Source organism: Mastigoproctus giganteus, chromosome 4 (genome assembly GCF_048544385.1).
Source record: "Mastigoproctus giganteus isolate SK-2022 chromosome 4, ASM4854438v1, whole genome shotgun sequence".
Classification (NCBI taxonomy): Eukaryota; Metazoa; Arthropoda; class Arachnida; order Uropygi; family Thelyphonidae; genus Mastigoproctus; species Mastigoproctus giganteus.
In genome coordinates this window covers 133,726,323-133,749,453 of record NC_143578.1, presented here as the reverse complement: position 1 = coordinate 133,749,453, position 23,131 = coordinate 133,726,323, and the positions used below count along the sequence as shown (strand labels likewise).

General features: G+C 37.5%; 1 protein-coding gene across 1 annotated transcript in view; it reads left to right on the top strand.

The window, feature by feature from the left end:
* The first annotated feature begins 5,539 nt into the window (after window positions 1-5,539).
* LOC150087076 (uncharacterized) overlaps window positions 5,540-23,131 on the top strand; it is a 160,017-nt gene continuing 142,425 nt past the window's right edge. Inside the window, exon 1 of the mRNA XM_090372936.1 lies at window positions 5,540-5,985. The gene's annotated coding sequence lies outside the window, so the exon portion shown is untranslated. The remainder of the gene's footprint in view (window positions 5,986-23,131) is intronic.

The following is a 23,131-nucleotide window of genomic DNA, read 5'->3' as shown; positions in this document are numbered from 1 at the left end:
TCCTGGACCCAGGTTATGTGTGAGCGCCCCTCCTATGAAAACCACCGGTTGCAAGTGTTTTAGTATTCCAAGGAATTCTCGCAGTCAAGAGCAAGATCTACTAAATGACGAGGATATTGCACTCGATTTGCCCAGCCTGTTTTCACCACAAGGCATACATACCAAACTCACAACTGCTAGGTCTGTCCAGAGTACTCCCCACTCCCTCCTAACCCCTTCAGGGGTAGGATAAATGTAAAACCGTGCTACGGAAATATACTGCAAACCCTTTATGGATAGGATACATGCTGGCACCCACTTTAGAGTACGGGATCACTGCTAGCATTCAACTGGGTGCGGGATCAGCACACAGAGTGCTTGGCCAATGGCGTTCGCACAGGGGCACCTGTTCCTGGGATTTTTATTCCCCTTCCCTAACTCCCCACTTTGCCTAAATACATGGTGGAATGTATCCACTATTAGTCCACCTTTCTTTCACTTCACATTCTGACCTTCTCCTCTCTTATTCCCTGTGAACTCTCTTCAATAAAAAGTTTTTTTTTTTAATTGTGGCCTCTGCCAGAAAGCTCAGACGACCCTAGCAGAGGCTAGCCAGAGTATGATGGGCAGCCTGACTCACCTCCCAGTGGTGGTGGCAGTCAACATATAATCTCATTACGGGCCCTGCGGCCAAGAAGCCAGAGAAACAACAGAACCCAATACAACACTATACACATACAACAAACATGCCACACACACGTTTCTGGCATTTACAAAGTCCAGTATATTTCACAAGAATACAGATCTCTGACAACTGTGACCACAGATGGCGCCTTATCCTAAACACTATGCCATACGGGGCTGAAAGACCTCTGACCTCCGCTAGCGGGGCTGCTCGATCACTACGAGTATTAGCATCGTGCGAATTAAAAAAAAAACGACGTTTATTATATATTTTTTTCCAGTCATGATCTCTCGCGGGACCCCTAGCGACATCTCGCGGAACCCCGGTTGAGAAACCCTGAAACTTTAGATATTGGTTCACTTACTTTCATATTATGCCTTCTTGTTTAATCTGTCTTTAATTCCATTATTAACAATATTTTAAACCATTTTTTTAAGTATCTTTAGAATTTTTTGAGTTATCTCGTTTTATTATTATTTACTTGTATTTTTACTATTTTTACTATTTTTATTATTTTTTAAATTCATCTTATTATTATTTCTATCATTTTATTATTATATTTTATATTTGTTTTCTGTTATCTTGTAAAATCCTGTAGCTGTTTTATCGGTTGTCTCGGGGAGTATTTCTGTGCATTATAGGTGGTACAATAGGGAAAAAGCTACTTCGGTCTGTCACGTTGTCCAAATATCCTTCTGGACAAACCTGCACCCAGTGATCTGTTTGTCTTGATGTTGCCTCTCTGTATATTGTAAGGTGTTCCTGACTAATAGCTAGTTAACGCAATTTATTATTATATACATCATATACTCCCTCCTATCGTGTCTGGGCAATTCTGCCCAGACACGATAGGAGGGAGTATATGATGAGAGCCCTGTCAATCAATTCGGCCCTGGAAAGATTGTGCAGGGCTCAAGGGGTAGAATTTTTTTCAGCCTGGTCTGTACTTGTTAACAGGAGAGACTGCTTCTACAGGGATGGGATACACTTAAATAGAAAGGGTGCAAGAATGTTTGCTGATGCTATCGAGGCAATGTTAGGTGGGTCGGAAAACTGCTAGATTGGGGGGATACAAGGACTAATAGATTAACAGTAGCCACTGGCAGAGGTGAAAGTGATTCTTGCACTGCTTCTATTGGAATGAGCCGCAGCCTGGAAAATAAGATGCAGGATATTTCAGAGACTGCTGGGAATCATTGGGGTACAAGTAAACACATGGGTTGTGTTAGGGTAGCTAAGAAAAAGAACAGGTGCATGTATACTTGTGTGTACACCAATGCTAGGAGTTTAGTAAATAAATTTGATGAATTTGAGGTATTGCTCAAAACATCAAAGGCAGATATTGTGGGGATTTCAGAGACGTGGTGTCACACAGATATAAGAAATGCAGAACTGGAATTTGGGGAGTACAATGTCTACAGAAAGGATAGACAGGATAGGAAGGGAGGAGGGGTTATGCTATTAGTTAAAAAACACATAAAATCCAAGGAAGTGAAGCCAGTCGACATCGCTGGACAGTGCAGTGTCGAGTCAGTTTGGTGTGACATAAGCATTGGGAGATCAAAATTGAGAGTAGGAGTGTGCTATAGGCCTAATGACTCTGATGAGTATAATAAGAAACTGTTCGGAGAAATAGAGTGGGCCAGTAAATCAGAGAGTCTTATAATGGGGGATTTTAATTTCCCAGATATTGACTGGAATTTGGGGGCTGGTCACTCACACAGTAGCAAGGCTTTTGTGGATTTATTGGATGATTGTTTTCTACATCAGCATGTTCGGGAGGCAACTAGAGGGAGTAATACTCTTGATTTGATTATCAGTAGTGATTCTTCATGCATTAAGAATCTGCAGATAAATGAACCACTTGGTGGCAGTGATCACAGTGTGCTGAAGTGGGAGTTACTCAAAGAGGTAACTACCATTAGGGGTAAAGGGAAGGGGTATTGCTTTCGTAAAGGCGACTACAATGGACTGAGACAGTATTTAAATTCTATACAGTGGGATCAACTGATGATATTGCCAACAGCAAATTCAAAATGGGAAGCATTCAAAGAACTTATCGTGAAAGCTACTAGGCTTTACATACCAACTAAGAAATATTGTTCAAGGTTTAGGCCTAAATGGTTGTCAGATGAACTAATGAGGCATATGGCAGAGAAGAAAAATGCATGGGATACATACAAATTAACACGTGACACGGACGCCTATGATAGATACAAGTTGATCTGTAACCAAGTTACAAAGGAGGTTAGGTAGGCGAAGGCAGATTACGAGAGATCCTTGGCAAGGGATGCGAAGAAAAACAGCAAAGAGTTCTTTACTTATGTAAACTCTAGAAGGAAGGGGATGAATCAGATTGGTCCACTTGAGATCGATGGGTCAACTGTTGATGACCCTGCTCGGGTAGCTAACAAACTAAATGAATATTTTGCATCGACATTCACACATGAGGAGTTATTCAGCGAGGGGAATGCCAGAGGTGTATTCAACTCTAGCAGTAAGCTAGAGAATCTTGTAATAACTGAGAGCAAAGTGGAGGAGAAATTGTTGAAGATAAACACAAGTAAGGCACCTGGGGTGGATGGGATCTATCCAGTTATATTAAAGGAGGCAGCAAAGGAGGTAAGCAAACCCTTAGCCATAATTATGAGAGCTTCCTTGGACTCAGGGGAGGTACCCATTGACTGGAGATGTGCAAATGTGACCCCAATTCACAAAGGGGGATCAAAGGCTGACACAAGTAATTATAGACCTGTGAGTTTAACTTCTGTTCCCGGAAAATTAATGGAGGCACTGGTGAAAGAAGCACTGCAGGATCATCTAGACAAGACTTCAGTTATAGCTAGGACACAGCATGGTTTTGTTAAGGGGAAGTCTTGCCTGACCAATTTGATTGGATACTATGATGCAGTCACAAAAGAACTGGATGCAGGGAATAACTTTGATATTATATACTTGGATCTTAGAAAGGCTTTTGATACTGTTGCACATGGAAGACTGCTGCACAAATTGGAGCAGTGTGGCATTGGAGGCAAGTTGCTGCTATGGATAAAGGGGTGGTTGAGGGGGAGAAGACAGAGAGTGGTAATCAATGGACACTGCTCATCGTGGACTAATGTTATTAGTGGAGTCCCTCAGGGTTCAGTATTGGGGCCTTTATTGTTTTCTGTATTTATAAATGATATTGATGATGGTATATCAGGCTTAATGTCCAAGTTTGCAGACGATACGAAGGTTGGCAGGGTTGTCAAGGACACTACTGACACTATGCTGCTGCAACAGGATTTGGAAAGGTTGAGCAGATGGGCTTCGAGGTGGCAAATGAAGTTTAACATTGACAAATGTAAAGTACTACATATGGGAAACAGCAACCCCAGAGCAACGTATCAACTCTGTGGTACTACACTGACAGTGGTAGAGAATGAAAGGGACCTGGGGGTGGTGGTGCAGGCAGATATGAAGTTCTCTGAGCAGTGCAGACGAGCTGCAAGAGTAGCTCATGGTGTATTGTCAATGATATATAGGAATTTTTCTAGCAGGGATAAGGAGGTGATTATTCCCTTGTATAAGGCAATGGTCAGGCCACACCTAGAGTACTGTATACAGGCCTGGAGGCCTCATTTCAGGAAGGATGTAGAGCTGCTGGAACGAGTACAGAGAAGGGCAACTAGATTGGTGAATGGGACAAAGGGGTTCTCTTACGAAGAAAGGCTTAAGTTTTGCAAATTACAGTGTCTGGAAACTAGGCACCAGCGGGGTGATCTGATAGAGGTGTACAAAGCCTTGAATGGTTTGAGCATGCTCAATGCTGATGGGATTCTTCCTCTAGCTCAGAAAAATCACCTGAGAGGGCATAAATTCAAATTGAGGAAAGACAGATGTAGGATAGATGTGCGGAAATTTGCCTTTAGCCAGCGGGTGGTTGGTGGGTGGAACAGACTTCCATCCCTTGTCGTGGAAGTTGATAGCCTAAATAAGTTTAAGGCTCAGCTGGACAGGTATTTCGAACGAACAGAGGGGTGAAGTGGAAGTGGTTATTTTTATTTATTTATGTTACTTTTTTTTTTTTTTTTTTTTTTTTTTGGCTGATGCTGCATAAGCTTGCTTTCTTGCATCAAATGCCTCTACTAATGCTAATGCTAATGCTAATGCTAATTATTCGCCACCGTCACACGGTATAATCTCAAGCCCAGACATTCTGTATAAAGTAGCATTTACTAAATGCTGATTTATTTAGATCCCTTTCAGTTTTTTTTTTCCCTAAGGTAAAATAAACGTATCCTTAATGACAAAATACTGGTTAAAATTATATTCCATGCTGCGTATATTCATAATTTTTTTTTTTAAATTAAGCTACTGGAGAACAAATTGCATTTCATCTTCTGTATGGGTAGAGACCAGGTCTCTAAATGGAAAATTTAATACTTAATTATTAAAAATAAGATATTTTATTAAAAGCATTCCGTTCAGTAACTTTTTCCATTTCAAGCCCTGATAGAGACGCATGAATTAAAATCAAACGGCGAAGCAGTTTCTGATTGTTAATAATTAATATAACTTTGTTCAAATAAAAAATATATCAATAAATACGAGATATATATGCTATAAAGCAACAGCAACTTTTACTTCGATGCTTTTAATCATAAGAGCTCTGTGATGATAATTTCTTTTTATCAAATAATTTTGCCTGCTGTGACTTTTTCTCAAATCATGTCCAGTTCAGTACTTCCCAATCATTCAGTGCTATTCGAGAGTAATGCCTTATATTATCCAAAAATGACTTGTGTGACCGAGAGAGGGAGCCACTGCACTCTGCCATTGTTTCCTGCTGGGTCAGTGTGCGAAGTTGAACTGTGTTCACTTTCGTAGTTGTTAAGCTTACATACTTGTCGTTGAAGGCCGTCTACCCCGCTTGTGCGCTGCCTCTCCACCTGCTGCAAAGAGAACATTCGGAAGCCGAGTGAGGGCACTTCTCTCGTCACAGCTGCACGTGTACTGTTGGTCTTAAGACGACTTGCGCCGGTGATTGTATGCTTAGCGTCGTATGTGAGGGGAACGGCCCTCAAACACAGCGAAGGAAGAGAGGGTTCGCCCGTTAACGTTTCGAACAGAAGTCGTAAAAAGGAACCCAGCTGATGAAATCTGCCTTGATAGCATTGCAGCATGTCGCATTTTAGCATCGAACATTAGGCGGGATAATCCGACTACGACTGTCTTGGAATGTTTATCAGTGGAATTTTGTGCTTCTGAAGTCGTCGTATTTGGTAAACAAAGACTGACCTGAGAAAATAACTTTTGGAGCTCTTCCACTAAATCACAAGGTGAGTAACGTAGCGTATTATTAAAATTGCGAATATCTTTATAGGTATAATTTATGTTGGCTGAAATTTACTTTAGGACGCTTGTGCGCAGTGTAATTAGCCACACTTCATTCAGTGACACTTTTTTTTTTTTTTTTATTCTTTCAAATTACCTTTTTCAGAATTGAATAATTCTGTATTTGCATATAGTAGAGAAACAGGGAGAGTGACAGTGGCATTGCAATAAAGATATATATATATATATTCAAAGGGTGGTTAATCTTTTCCTAGCAAAAAGTTGAATCTAGCAAAGTTTCTCTCCACGTATATTTGTATAAAGTTTTCTCTCCACGTCATCCATCCTTATTAAAATTATGTTACCATTGTTAAAGACGTTTTTGGTTTTACTTTTTCGTTTTTCAAGTAAATTTTTAACTGCGGTACTCATGGAATCTCGATCTCTGGAAGAATTATATAAATAAATAAAACCTCTCTCGTATATATGTATTTATAATACTACTTATAGTAGACCAGGTAAAACGAATACAAAAGTAACCAGTAACATAGCAAAAGAGAGGAGTTTCTGGTAGGGGGATAAATCAATAAGATGGAGTGTTGTAGAAGAAAATATTCTACAATAATTTAGAAGAAAACCAATTAACATAAATTTAATGTGTCCTTGATGGCATCAAGACTGAATCACGTGAAACAACTAAAGCGAGAATTAATATTAGCCATATGGCTAACAGTAAACTAAAAAGGGAACGAAAAACTAACCGCCACAACGTGACCATTCAAAAGAAGCAAAATTAAATTAATTAATTAAAGGAGATTGACCATTGATTCTCATTTCTTCGGAAGGCCACAAAGCAATGGCCGTAGAATCACTGCATTTCAAACGTTAGACAAATCAAAGCATCCATGAAATGAGTGATAAACTAATCAGCTCAATAGGTTTGAGTAATGGCGACCCTTATGCGGTGAGAAATTGTGGCAACTGAGATCACCTACAAGGTAATGCCAAACCCCGCAGCCGCTCTCTCAGTAATATATATATATATAGGGTGTTTCTAAATTATGTATACGCACTTTAAAAATTTATATTTAATGAACAATATATACACATGTAAAATTTTTTTGATACTTTGAAGACAAAAAACATGTATAAAACTTTAATTGTTCAAAATGTCCTCCATTGCATTTCTTACAGCTTCAACGTTTTCATTACTTCTTGATGTCCTCTTCCTGCGGCATGCTACGTTATTGATATTCTGAGTGATTCTCAAATTTATCCCACTAACGAGTAATTGTTAAATGTGTGGGCGCTTTTATTGCATATTGTCATTCCCAAACACGCTGAACTTCATTGATATTTTCATATTTCCAATACCATTTTTATGATTGCCTTTCTTTCTTCAAAACTGAATTGGGTGCTCTCCATCGTTTTAGAGGTATCAATAAAATAAAACAAAAATTAAATTATGGTAAAAAAATTATCCATTTTTAAACTACAAAATGTGTTTAAGAAAATTAAATTGGTGCATAAAAAAAAAAGATAAAGTGCAGCCATTATCAACCCACTGCGGGATGGAAGCCTCCTCAACAATTCATGCTGAGGGAAATGGACCATAATCTGCCACGCTGGTCCAGTGCGGGTTGGCAGATCGACCGTATTCAGCAGGCAGGGGCTTGAATCCCGGTCTACTCAAAGAGCGTGTGCTACTGCACTCCCGCTCCTGACCACTCGGCTACATACATAATTTTACATGTATATAATGCGTCTGGGAGAGAGAACAATAAAACGGAATATATAATAAATTGTTTTCAATTTATTATTCAAATATTTCTTATTTGTTTTATTTTTTATTATTTTACTTTTCGCTGTTTTTAGCCTATGCGTAATAGCAGTAGTAGGATTAATGCTCATCATCACCTGTGCTTCCAATTATTTAGTTTAATTAATACAAGTTGAGACGTATTATGACCATGCGTATATTTGCACGCTCCATTCTTTAGCAGTCTAAAACAGAACAGCCCTCACATTGTAATGGCAGGCTGTTCCGTTTTAATTTTGTATTGGCGTACTGATTCTTTTTAATTCATTAATTATAGTGTCGTGTCGTCTTGGTTTTCGTAGGCCTAAGTTCAGTTTTCGCGCTCGACATTCTTCATTCCGAGGCCTCACTGCATTGCAGTATATCAAACATTGAAATGCCTTTGCGTTAAATCAAACTTTATTTTTAAAAAGGGACCGGACGAAAACTGGGTTAAATATAAATTCGAAAGCGTTTCAATAAATTTGGTTTTGGAAATTATTTCCACAACACTCCTTCGAGTATAATTTAGTTGCAATACGAGCGTTGACGTTGTTCATAAGTTTGCTAACAGAAAAAAAGCCAAAGAGCACTTCTAGTTTTTCGGGGCCTGGGCATTTAATGGAAAAGACGGCTCTTATTATTATCTTTATTTATTTTTAACCTAAATCACTTCGTTGTCGCGTTTCAGTATATTAGTTCAATTTTGGCGCTTACAGGCAGGCAGGTATTATTTTGTATTTAATTGGCACAGAATTTAGCCATATTCTAAATTTTATACAGGTGCCTACGTTAGGGTCAGGGCAAAGGTGCATATTCTTTCTGCAAAACGTTTTCCTTATTAGGTTCCTCGCCCTTCGTGCTTGTTTTTTCTTTTGTATTTTTACTGATTTTTTTGTTCATACGCTGCAGAGTTATACTTTAATACAGTATACTTGTTAATTCAAACTGCCAATTCGTATGAAGGATCTCTCATAGTTGTTCCTACACTAGGAGGCGTGCTTGTTAAATGTCTGAAGTTATGCGCTGTGTAGTAATTGAAAGCCCCGAACCTTGTTAGGTAATACCCATCAGAAATGAACCGCTTTATTTGTTATATGAGAAACTGGACCGCACATAAACTGCAAACGAAGTCAATAAACACAACCTGAAACGGCACACATTTCCTGGAGCTCACCAGGTGCGACGACATTAAGGTAAGTACGTCGTATCCAGAAACTCGTGTAATATCTGTTTCTCTGGTGAATTTACGAATTGGAGTACTGTGATTGATCGTGACTAACAAAATTTCGCATTATTATTTATTTATTTTTGATTGACAGCATTGTCTAGTGCTGAAAAGATGTGTAATGCTATGCTTTTCTTTTCATCAAAGCGGAGAAATTAACGATAAGCAAGCTGAGCATTGTCACGAGTGTGGAAAGTTGAGAGATTAAGTTGAATTAAAACTAGAGTTAAACCTTTAAAATTAATAAGAAAGAAATTATCATCGATGCAGAACACTGATAGTTATGAGAGATTTCTACGGTGAGGAAATCTATGTATTGGAAGCGGAGAACATTTTTTTTTCCCTGCTTCCTATACATTGATTTTCCCCAATACATGGATCCCTTTACGCAAAAATGTTTGCGTAAAGGAATCCTTTACGCAGGAAGCTTTAACTTCTGTGATCCCAGTGGAAACAAAAACAGGAAATGTTTGCCTTTGTAGACGCACAATCTAAAAATAATTTTAGGTTGTACAGCTTCAGTTTATATTATTGTTCTAAATAATAATAATAATATAAATTTAATTTATCAGTTGTTAAATGAAAGCTATGACGAATATTTGACCGATGGAACATTGTTATTGTGCGAAACGCTTCTACCAGCGCTTATGTGCCATTCACGGCTGTGGCAGAGATTATTTTTTGCCTCTTGTAACGTGCTTCAAAAGCAAAGGTTATAATATAATATAACAGCCAGAAATGTGGAAGTTAGTGGTTAAGTGAAATACAATATACTATTACCATTTTTGCTGCTGTTGAAAATCTGTAAAAATCAGAGGAACCAGTGATGAATTTTTTTAGAAAAAGGTTTTACTGAAAGAGAGTTTAATAATATGCATTAGACGCAGCAGCATAGTCTTGTTATTTATGTACTAAATAAAGAAAGGAGGATATCAGTCAAGAATCAGCCGTCAAACGTATAAATGAATGATTGGGGCTTACAACCCACACAAAAAATTGCAATTTCCTTAAATTGTAATACGATAGTAATGTGAATAATGAAAAACGTAACTAATTACTTGGTGTTCTATGAAAATAGCAGATATATATTTATTTAAATACAAATTAAGTGAAAATAATATTCGTTGGAGCAACGTCAACGAATGTAGGTTTTGCATGATGAGAGTATTTTTGTCTTTCCCCTCATTATACATTTTTAATATTAAGTTTTAAAAAATCAGTGCAACAAATCTGCAGCTACCAAAGGTGGTACAGTAGGGGGGGGGGCTGGCACGGCTTATGGGTTTAAGCCGTGCCAGCGACTTCGCGGAACCCGCGATATTTTAACATGTTGTGAATTCCGAAGAATTATCTTTAAAAATTAAACTTTCACCATACTCCTGGAAAAAGAATAAAACGGCGATATCCTTCTCTCAGGGGTGTTGTAATTAATTGCGAAAGTTGCTTTAATCTTTCGGTCAAAGTTGGCCCTTAGGTTTGCTTTACATTATTTTGTAAAATGCATTTCCCATAACAGTGATCCTCTATTTTTTTTTTTTTTTTTCCTGTTTATTTTTTATTTAAATAAATACGAAATGACAGCTGTCACTGTTGGTTTGGTTTTTTTTTCTTCCCTTGATTTATAAAAAGATGCGAGATTTTACTTTATTTTTTACTTAATGCTCATAGGTTGGGACATTGCATGAAAAACTACTCTAATTTAAATGCATTTATTATCAGATAACATAAACATTTCATAGAACGCGTAAATAATGTTCACTTTAAAAAATTGTTTTCAAACTCATTCACAATAATGCTGTATGTAGTTTTCTCTGTTCACACTAACAACCGACTTCCAGTTTTAAATGTGGCTCTTAAATAAAATGTCCAGTCATTACAGATTTTATTACAACCAGACAAATAGAATATCAGTTTATCTTAGAAAAAAATTATATCAAGGAAATAACGGTTGGCAGAAAACATTCAAGAAAAAGGGTTCGTTTGGGAGAAAAATTACATGAAAAATTCATTCTCTTGTTGCATTAAATCCCACAGGGATTCGCCCGCTTTCCCTCGTTTCCCGCTGCACTCATCTCTAATTACATTAATCCCTCAATTAGTTGTGCAATAGAATAAGTGATTTCGAACACAACTAAATTCCTGACTAGTGTTTCCTGGAACTCAGCGGGTCAAATTTCAGGTGAAAGATTATCACGAGATAAACAATTATGGGGAAGAGGAAAACAATCTAGTGTGATTACTATTTATCGTCATTCTCGTGACAGTTTCTTTGAAACAAGTACTGAAAGGGGAAACTTTTATTGTTGGTGAATGATCGGAAAATTAGAAGGAAAAAAATATTATTTCTGCAGTAGGTTTCCTTTGATATAAATTATCAAAGGAAACGAATAAGAAACGTGTATATTGTTTGTTCTCGAGCCAAAATAACTAACAATTAATTAATATCGTAGGTTTAATACGATATTAATTCATTCTAAAGCAAAACCAAGTGCTAAAACAGAGTCAACGTACAAAACGTTGTTTATATTACTGAGCGAGAAAAAAATAATAATAAAATGCCATAAACTTAATATGCAATATTCTCCGAAATTGGGGGTCGCAGACTATGGAAAAAGCCAGTAGTAACATCGTATTAACCACTTGGCCAAATTCATCAATAATTAGCTGTAGAAGTCTGGTTTATCTGTAATGACCACTCTTATACAACGTGAATATTAAGATAGTTTATTTAGTCACTAACTAAATCCCTGTACATTGTAGTACCTGAAATGTTACCTTAATATATATATATATAGGGATTTAGTTGGTGGCTAATGAACTATCTTTATCATTCACGTGGTATATGAGTGGGCATTATAGCAAAACTAGATTTCATGGAAAACCACAACGGAACATCCTTCTCCAATTAAATTGGCTGTACATTTCATCGAGGACAATCATGGTTCAGAAAATAGAAAATCTAGGATTGGCAAATCCGTACAGAAATGAATGCATTGTTTGCTTGATTTGTATCTCCCCTCCCCTTTTTTTTTTTACTTCGACACGAGGGTGTTGTTTTGGATTATGGGGGTTTCAATCCCACCAAAATTAAGATTTCCACACGAAGTGGTTTTTATGGGTAAACAAAATTTAAATTCCCAGTGTTTAAAATTGTATACGATCCTCAAATATACTGTTTTAAAATTTCAAGAAATTAAATAAAATTTTAAACATGTGTAATTTCTTTATATTGTTCATCTTTCTGCTCCCCTTAAAATCATTTTTTACAAGATTATTTAAAACTAAATTTTAAGATTACCTATTCTGTATGTTTAAAATAATTTACGAATTAATCAGTATCAGAACTCTTTGAAAACCGTCAGGCTAGAAAGTGCGTGGTTTTGGGCAACGACGGGGACAGTTCCATCTTTTTAAAACCCATTTCTATGGTAACGCTCAGCGTTTGCGAGGCAGTTCACGGTGCACGACTACCTTGTAAACCTTCCATGTACGAATTTCTCCGTTGTCTGGATGTTGGCGATTCTGACGTTTTCCCATAAAGGCGAGCTGTTGCCGCTGCATCTGTACCACGTGTCTCTTAGACATGAGAAACATCAGATATTTCAGTTCCCTCCAGCTTCGTTGAATGACCCTTGCTGCAGCATGCTTCTCAATTTCATGATTTATTTTATTTCATTTTTTCATTGTATTGTATTTCATTTAGTTATTTCATTATGTAGTTATTTCATTGTATTGTAGTCAGTCGACATTTAGAAATCGTTCTTGCCATTGTTTACATTATGCTGTAGGTGTTCACAGCTGCAAGGCCAGGAGTCATTGAAAATCTTACGTGGCAGATGCCCCATCCAGATCATGTTAGTTGGAAGACAGATTAGAAAACAGGACTTGTGCGTTGGGTTACATTATATCATCCAAGTTTCTTGGATGATAGGAAGACAGATTGTCTTACATAGAATATGTACTATAAATAAGTATAAACAATATGAGAACATATACTCGTTAAGAGGTGGAATAATAAATTAAACATTTTTATTCTGTAATTTACCAATTAAGGGACCTGCCTCGCAGCTAAAGCGTCACACATCTTTTTGGTTCGGAGTGGGATGATAATATAAAATGGTTTTTCCTTTGGATTATTAATTAATTTGACAAAACGTGTTAATGCATAATTCGGATTTCCTAGCAGTCGGGTTAAATCCATATAAAACGATAATTACTGAACTTCTCCGGTCTTCGGCACAGCTGCTAGCAAACCAAAACCGACTAGCACTAACCGGCAGATTCCTGCTAAAGCAAATGCTGCCCTCACTGCGAGCGATCGACGGGGACCTCCAAGAAGTGGTCAACAATAAAAAAAAAATAAATAAATAAAAAAATACAGGAAGGGAATCCTCGTCTAACTGAAAATGTAGAACTGTGCTTTGTTGCCTTCCAATAATCTGGATTTATGTAACATATGTTTTTCTCATGTGTATCTCTTTTGGAAATATGTATTGTAAACCCCAGGCACCACCATGCCGTGACGGGACTAATTGTTTGTATATCATGCTGCAATTAAAGATTCTGTTCTATTTTTTTTTTTTTTTGTTTGTTTTTATTAAGTGGCACTTCTCCACTCAGTCATTCAATAGTTTGCACTAGTATTTATTATTTTTTTCCTTTAATATATCTAACTCGATTGTGGCTACTTTGCATACAACCAGAAAAGTTGCGTAAACCAGTATATTTTCATATATTGTTTAGTAACGCGAATGGAAAACAAGGTGGCGAATTTGTGTGAAATCATTGATAATATGGTAATTTCAAAAATGAGCTACATTCACTCTTCTGAATTTTAAACAAGGATATGAGGGGATTATATCCCTGGAAAGGTCATTTAGTAGCAATCCAGAAAAGGCGCCTCCGTAGCCAGGTGGGAAGGAGCAGCAGCAGTGCATAGCACACGCTTCTTGATTAGACCGGGGTTCGAGCCCGTCACCACCAAATATGGAGGATGCGGAAAGGTCAGGGAATGACCACCGCATATCCCGGAGCAATATGGCCTTAGTTGCTAATGCTCCTAAAAACCAAAACAACAACAACAGCAATCCAGAAATGGAATAATGATAATTTCAGAACTGTTCCACATTAGTGGTCCTTTCACTTTTCTGAAGAGAGGCATAGGAGAAATAGACTCTACCTTAAAAGGCATATAAGGGGATATATCCCCCACCCCAAAAGGTAGAATATATTTTTATTTTCAATTTCAGCTTTTTTTAATATCCTCGTCACTAGACATATACATTAGAATATATTGCTTCACACAATGGCTGGTTAAAAAAAAAAAAAAAAAAAAAATCAATTTCAGGAGATGTTTCTGGGTCTGTGAAACGTAGAACAATACGTACAGAAGTAATTCGTTCTTTGAAAGGTGATGTACTTGCAAACATCAGTCAGGCAGGGACGAATTGGGCCACCAGTAACTTACTAGTAATTCACGAAAACATTTTTTATACGTATACTTTTTCATATTTCTACTGTTTAAAAAGTCGCGTTTATCTCTTTCTCTGTGTCGCATGAACGAGTTGTTTCTGACCAGAGGATGTCGTTCTGGATCTTAGGTGATTATTGGACCAATCTCGACACATCCGAGACTTAGTGATAGGTAGAAACCCCAGCAGGTTTGCAACTTTATACTGACGTTTCTGGCGCCAACTGCCATACCACATCCAGTCACTTAAATTTTTAATGTGTGTATCTCTGCTTATGTGCTTTATATCGCATGGTACGAAAACGTGCTGTTACTGAAGGAGCGCTTCATTTCACGAAAAGGGAAGGGGTAGTCAATAAATTCGACTGTTATAGTTATTATTACAGGCCATTTAGTGCAAGGAAGCCTGAGGCTTATGCAGCAGCACCAAAAAAAAAAAAAAAATTCCGAGTTACGCCGAGAGAGAGAGAGAGAGAGAGAGAGAGAGTACAAGGAATCACCAAGAAAGAGAAGAATGATGATATCCAGCTCAGGACCCTGGGTGTGCCAAGCCCATACTCACCAGATGAGCCCCTGGTCGCGCGCGCGTTCATTCTTGCAACTTTCCTCAGTTACTAAATTTCGATCGCAAACCCACACGTTTGGGATATGTACTGAAATTGAAAATTTTTTCTTTGGAGATAGCTTGAAACAAATATGTCACCCTCTTATTTGTTTCATCGTATATTAAGTTATCTCTGCCCTCTGTGGTGTGCTTTATTGCAGGTACGGGAAGCAGTAAAGATAAAGACAATGATGATTATACTTGGCACAGTTGATAAGACTGTGGACTTAAGGATTTGTGTCAAAACGAGTGATATGAAAGAGTCCACTTTAAGCTTTTGGAACAAGCATTGATTCCCTCGTACTAATCACAACTATCTTAAACTAAACGTGAATTTAAATTAGAAATATAAATTAATATAATTCTTCAACCCTGTGAAGAATTATATGATCGACCACCCGGAGTATAAAACTAAAATTTATTATTTTTAAATAGAGGTTTTTTTTCAATTTTTAAGTTGTCGGGTAGTTGACATGGTGCACCTTTCTGCAAAAGCGGCTCTTCGTTAACCTTTGGAACATGCAACGTATACATTGAAGATTATTTTGCAGAGCGACTTATTGGGATGAAGTTTCCCTAAATATAAATTATAGGGGGAATACCAGAAAACTAGAAGGCGCAAATGCAAGATTTGGATATGATTAGATCGCCTAAATGTAAAATTTATCCACATATGAAACGTTTCTATTTTAAATTGAAGTTTGTAAATGCATTTCTCCTCACTCGTGGCGCATTGACCACAAGTATTATAATGTCCATGCTTTTTTTTTTCTTGCGTTATGAGTGCACTTTTATTATTGAACTGGTGGATTAAATTTCAATTAATTTTTTTTTTTTTTTGGTTTGGTAGTTGTTGGCGCATCGGCTTCTGTGGCCATAGTGCACCTCCCAAGGTTTTTGCAGTACTTTGATCCAAGCCCGAGGCGGGAATCGAACCCGCGACCTTTGGGTTGCCAGGCAGGCACTTTACCCACCTGGCTAGCCCGGTCGGCATTTCAATTAATGTTATTCCATACCTAACGGCTTCCATAACCGAGTGGTCAAACGCGAGGGTACGAAAGTGCATGCGCTTCTAGTGACCTTCAAGCTGCGTGACTGCTAAATATGTTCTTGTATTTTCTCTGTCTTGTGGTCGTCCTGGAGTATAAGTAGAAAATGTTTATCTATCTGTGTCAGAATCTGTTACCTGTTTAGAAGGTCCTGACTTGAGGTAGCACGGCATTTCAACTTTTCTTCAGATTTTTATTATTATTATTGACGTTAAAAACGTGTTTCCTGGCGTTATTCCAAAAAAATTGTAACGAAAAACTGTCATGCAGAAAGCGTTACGGAAGTGTCTTCAGCTTCCGCCAGAAGCGAATTATTGTAACTTGTATTGTTGTAATGATACTTCCATGATAGCAAGAATAATTTATCTTCTACTGGATAAAATTTAATGAAATTTTGCACGGAGCTTCATCTTAACTCTATACTAGAGGAAAAACTTACAAACCTCTGAAAATTAGTGGTTTTTCCAGGATAGTGGAAAATATGAACATGTGATCAGGGAAATTTTCCCACGTAATAAACTGGATAACGTGGACAAGTATATCGTTGGAAATCTAAGGAATTTCGAAACAGAAATATTAAGGTTTTAAGATACAAAAAAACTTTCGGAAATTGGGAAATGCGTTAATTCGACAACGCATTTGATTTCAAGTCACCTGGTGTTTTCAGATTGAATGTAATTTTTTTCTTTACAATTAAACTCTGAGGATGGAAAAGATTTCTGCACATTTATGAAAATATTCTTCAACTTGTCATTAGATCTTTCGATGAATACTACACGTAATGGAACAACTATAGTTGGTGCATTTAGTCGTGAACACTTCAATGTAAAAATTATATATCCTACTTTAGTCATCACAGAAAACTTACAAACGTTTTTATTAATAAAATAAAAACATCGTTATATCCATGAATTTTATTAATATCTGAAAATTAAAACGTTTTTAACGCCTGTCGATGACTCTTAAATGTAAAACACGTTAAATGTGCTAGCGGCAGGACACATTATGTATCCGGTACAGAATTTTTTATTATTATTTAGTAAAAATGAATGAGGTTTACCTCGGTAATTTCTTTTAAAACGCTTCAATATCGACACTCATGTTCTCTTATTCATTTTTACTAATTAATTTATAACATAAAACACCAATGAGCCCAGTGATGGGCTCATTGGTGTTTTCTGTTTATTAATGATATTGATGAAGGTATATCAGACAATGTCTAAGTTTGTAGATGATACAAAGGCCGGCAGGGTCGTTAACGACAGTAATAAAAGTAAGCTATTGCAACAAGATCTATAACAGTTAGGCAGATGAGCTGAGAAATGGCAATTGAAGTTTAACATTGATAAATGCAGAGTACTGCATTTGGGTAGCAGTAATTCCAGAGTAACGTACCAAATGTGTGGTACTACACTCAGGGTAGTGGAAAATGAAAAAGACCTAGGGGCAATTGAGCAGTCAGATTGGAAGGTGATTATTCCATTGTATAAGGCAATGGTCAAGCCACCACATCTTGAGTACTGCATACAGGTCTGGAGGCGTCATTTTACGAAGGATGTATGTATGGCTGCTGGAACAGATATAGAGAAGGGCAACGAGACTGGCGAGGGGAACAAAGAGGTGCTTTATCAAGAAAGGATTAAGCTCTGCATATTGAAGCGTCTGGAGAAAATGCACCTGCGAGGTCTTAAGTTTTTGAATGGCTTGAGCAAACTCAATACTGATGGGATCTTTCCTCTTGCTCAGATTATGCATGTGAGGAGACATATTCAAATTGAGGAAGGATGGTTGCAGGATAGATATGTGGAAGTTTTCCTTATTAACATATTCATTTAATTATTTTCTTTTGATTTCGTATTATTCGCCAAATTTTTCTCTGCGCCATAGAAATAACATAATTCTTTTGAAAACCAGTAAAATCCCAATAGTTTCGTTTTATTTTTCTCGTTTCCTGATTGGATCTGTTTCGAACCTCCTTATATTCTTGGTATGTCTGTACATATGTTTTATTTAATAAAACAGATGTACAGACATACATGTGTTGCAGAAATGCTTTTACTTTGATTTTGTCAAAGTCTTTTACAAAATTCTTCTGTGTCCATTTTTTTTTATTCCTTTATTATATTTCATTCTCCTAATGTTTCATATGCTGCTTTTTTATACAAATTTTAATCCTTCCCGTTTTTTTTCCTATTGACTGATTTTAATATTCTTTTAATTCTAAATATGCTCTCAATATCTTTCTGTAAAGATTCATAATACATTCATCTTGTAATAGTATAGGTTTGAATTTTGTTTCTTTATCTTATCTTATTTTATTTTATTTTTCTAAAAGGATTTTTTAAATATGAATGTTCCCACTACTAATTTGCTTCCAATATCTTCTGATGGTACCGCGTTTACGTCCTTTTTTATTTTCCGGTTTTAGTTCTATTAATGATTACATAATCAATTACTGATTTACTGCTCCTGTTATTGTCCGTGTTACTTTATGTTCAAAAAATATTGTTAATTCACAGCCTGTACAAAATTGTAATAATTTATTTCCTATTCGGGCGTTTATAAGTCTCCTGTTATTATTACCAATTCGTTCTTATCTTATTAGTTAAATCTTGTAGTTGATTATAGAATTTACCAACCTTTTCTATAGCTTTCCCTCTTTTGCAGTTTCATTTTTACGAGTAGTAATCTTTCCAGTTCTAGATTATATTGTTGTTTTGTTTCAGTAATTCATGTATTAAAATCCCTACGCAGCTCTTTCAGTTTTCTCCACTCCACTGTTTATTAATATATAATTTCCCATATTTATTATACCTTTCCCTTTCTTTTTAGTGCCCAAATCATTTAGTTCACAAATTTTAGGTTTTCTATTTTCTGATTCTCCTGCTATTTCTTCATCTTTCTCATTAAGGCCTGACGTAGCGGAGTGGTCAGAGGCGCGAGTGCAGTAGCATACGCTCTTTGAGTGAACCAGGGTTCAAGCCCGTGACTGCTAAATACGATGAACATTTGTATTGATTGATTGATTTATTTATTGTAAACTCCACTGACCGGGTGTCGTGCCGGAGTATAAACAAGAACATAATGATTAAGAGACTTTACATACTGTGTTTCCACAGTTATTCATTTTTTTCTTAGAGTTACCTTAATTCGTTCATAGTTGATTCCTTATTGTCAGTCCGGCCTCCATCCTTTAATTTTCTTTGTGGATTTTAATTTTACCTCTGATGGGTTGGTTACTAGCCCTTTTCCTCGATGGCGGACTACACTTCGTTTCACCCCTATCCTTCGACCTACCTGGGTAGGGTGGCCCTACCGAATGTTTTATCGAACTGTCTTGTAATGGACGTATTAGAAGACTGATGCTAAATGGTGATTACATTAGACTCTTTCATTCTTCCCCATAATTATCTCTCGTAATTTTTGACATGAAAATCACTCGGACATATACTACATTCCAGGAAGGATTGCTCTGCATTATAGTAGTAAGTTTTAGAACGTTACAGATATCCCGGAGGATTAAAGGGATTACTCATCCGCAATATACACACATCGGCCAAAAAAAAAAAAAAAAAATACACAAACCTTTATTCAGTATCGAATCGGGTCGCTTTTGTTTCAAATAACAGCAACAGTGAGGCGCGAAATGGATTCTATAAGGTGTTTTAGTGCTCTTTGGTCTTATTGTAACCATTCTTCCAACAAAATATCGCGTAACTGCAACAAAGTCGAAGGACGAGGACTTCGTTGCCGAATAGCTCACTCCAGCATTAATAGGATTGACTTTAGGTGAGTATGGGGTCCAGGGCAGGTGGTAGAAATTCGTGTCATGGTCTACGAACCATTCTGGCACGGTGCGCTGTTGCATTTTCATCCATAAAGTGGCCATTACTTTCGGAACAGCCTTTAGAGTACGACAGCTTCGCTAATTGAAGTACAGTATTCTCTTTCTTCTACATTTACTCCTTTGATATATGGAAGAAACCACTTGCTTTCCAGTCATTAAAAACCTTTGAGATGTATGCTTTTGAGAAACCAGTTATGTCTATGGTTTTTTGAATTGTGACTCCTGCTAAACTTGTCCCCACGATAAGACCTTTTTCAAAGTCTGATAGATCACGCGTTTTACCCATTCTGGTTTCAGATTACTGCAGTCGAGCAGTCTTTTTATACCACGAGTCAACACGTCATCATTCCACGTCAGTTTTATTTGCATCAATTGCATTTCTTCTTGCGACTCTTAATATAATGTTCGTATATTTTTGGCCAATATGTGTAGTTCTACCGTTAAATACGTCATCCAGTAAATGATAATAAACCATTTTATCGATTTCTAAAGCCTGACTTTATTATTCTGACATTGGTATTATTCTGCTTAAGTCCACACAGCATTGAATTTTTTTGACACCATAATTGGACAAATGTAATGGACAACCAGTTGTTAAACTTTCTGACCAAACATTTTTACGAGGGGCGTTTGAAAAGTTCGTGGCCCGAGTATGAAAGTGTAGTGGTACAGTGTTCAGAATTTCTCTACTTAATGTATTACACTTCAGATAGTGTTTTCATTCAGTTTCAACATCTTTTTTTAATTATATGTCCTGAAGTCAACAAAGTTGTGAATGAGGAAAGATGGAAAAAGCAGTCATCCAGTATTTGGGGGAAAAGGGCAATTCATGAGAATATGGTTATGTTGGGGAGGATGCCGCTAACTATTCCATGGTTAAGAAGTGGGCAGCAGAGTTTAAACGAGGGAGGGAGAGCCTGGAAAATAACCCACACTGTGGAAGACCTGCAACGTTCATTACTCCAGAAGTTGTTGACAACGTGCATGATCTGGTGATCAGTGAACGACTAGTGACAATTCGGCACATTGTCAGCGTCTTGGGCATCTCATCTGAACGTGTGTGTACCAGATACTTCTTGTTTTTCCTTGTTTATACTCCAGCATGACCACCATGTCAGAGGAGTTTACAATAAATCATGACTACAATGGTTAATCGTATTTAGCAGTCACTGGCTCGAGCCACGGTCCACTCAAAGAGCGTGTGCCACTGCACACTCGTTCTTGATTTTTTTTTTTTTTTTTATGTAAACCCAAAACACGAGAGGTATTAGAACCTATAGTACTTAGTACCGTGCATGGGTTTGAGGTTGAGAAAGCGAAAGAAGATATTTGTTCACCTTGAACTTCTGTAGACTGTAATTTTCAGGAAATACGTATGAAGGAAGGTTGTTCCAGAAAACGGCAGTTGAATGAATAAATGAGGAAGATGAAAAGTTGGTTCTGTGGGTTTGAAGTTGGACAGTAAATGGATGTTGGCTGGTGGCGGCACGTGTTCGGACTGTTTTGAAAGAGAGAGCGGGAATTATAGAAGCCACTTCAGAAGAACAGTGCCCATGGAAGTATCTGTAGAAGAGGCATGCAGCAGAAACAGTACGTCTATGAGAAAGCGAGTGGAGAGACTCTGTTAGAGATGAATCATTAATTAACCTAACTGCCCTCTTCTGAATAGAATCAAGAAGCCTGAGAGAGATTTTGGGGGCACCACCCCAGATGTGGGAACAATATTCCATGGCAGGGCGGATTTGCGATTTATACAGAGTGATCAGCTGTTTGGAAGAAAAGTAACGCCGAGAGCGAAAGAGAAAACCAAGTTTTTTAGATGCAGAGGAAGCAATATTTGTAATGTGCTTGTGCCAAGAGAGATTAGAAGTCAGGGTAATCCCCAAAAGAGATATATCATTTTGCCTAGAAATCGGAGTGTCACTAAAGATAAGCATAAGAATCCTTTTTGCGAGATATAAGAGAAGACTGAGTTTTAGAAGGGTTGAAATCAACTAAGTTTTCTTTGCCCCACTGGAGAATTACCTGAAGATCGGCATTTAAGGAATTAGTAGCAGATTTTCGAGAAGTTCAAGCTCATTGAGCACGACAAGGTTTCTCAAAATGGAAAGTGGAATGCAATGTGCTATCATTGGCAAAACTATGGATAGGATTTCCAGTCAATGGAAGAAGGTCATTAATATACAAGAGGAAAAGAGTGGGGGGAAAGAACTGAACCTTGGGGGACACCGGCATTAGTGGAGAAGTTAGAAGACAGAGAGCCATCTACCATCACCCTCAGTGAGCGATCAGAGAGAAAACTGGATAACCAATTACTAAAAACAGTTGGCAAACCATAAGATGGAAGCTTGTTTAGAAGACCTTTATGCCAAACACGATCGAAAGCCTTTGAGATGTCGAGCAACTACTTGTGTTTCACCGAACCTTTCCATTGAATGGGTAACATAAGCCAGAATATCATCAGCGGATCGACACTGAAGGTATCTATACTGGCGATCGTTGATCAGACGGAAGGTTTCTAGTTAGTTTAAGAGTTGGCGGTTAATTGATTTCTCCATTACTTTAGAAAGAGTAGAAGTGATTGCAATGGGACGATAATTGGATGGGAGGGATTTGTCACCCTTTTTAGGAACTGGCTAGATATGAGCAAATTTCCAAGCAGAAGGAAAAACAGTTTTGGAATAGAAAGTGAAAAAAGGCGGCAAAGAATAGGAGTAAGTTCAGGAGCACAGGTTTTGAGAACAAGTGGAGAAATACAATCGCGACCTGGAGCTTTATTAGCATCAAGATTCGTCAAAATCCTTCTGACATCCTTTTGACGGAAGACCACAGGAGGCATTGAATGGAGCGTGTTGGGAATGGTGGGAGGTGTTTTACCAAGATCATTAATACATGAGCTGGAAGAAAAATGGGATGCTAGCAGGTCAGCTTTATCCTTGGCTGAAGTGACAACAGAACCATCTGGTTTGGACAGTGATGGGAGCAGAGATGGGCAAAATTTGCGGCCAATAGCTTTGGCGAGAGACCAGAATACTCGGCTACCATTAGGGCAAGAAGCAAGTTTTCTACTCTTAGCCTGTTCAAACTCTAGTTTCGACTGATTAATAACTGCTTTACAATTGTTGCGAGCTTTGGTGTAGGCAGAAAATGAAATT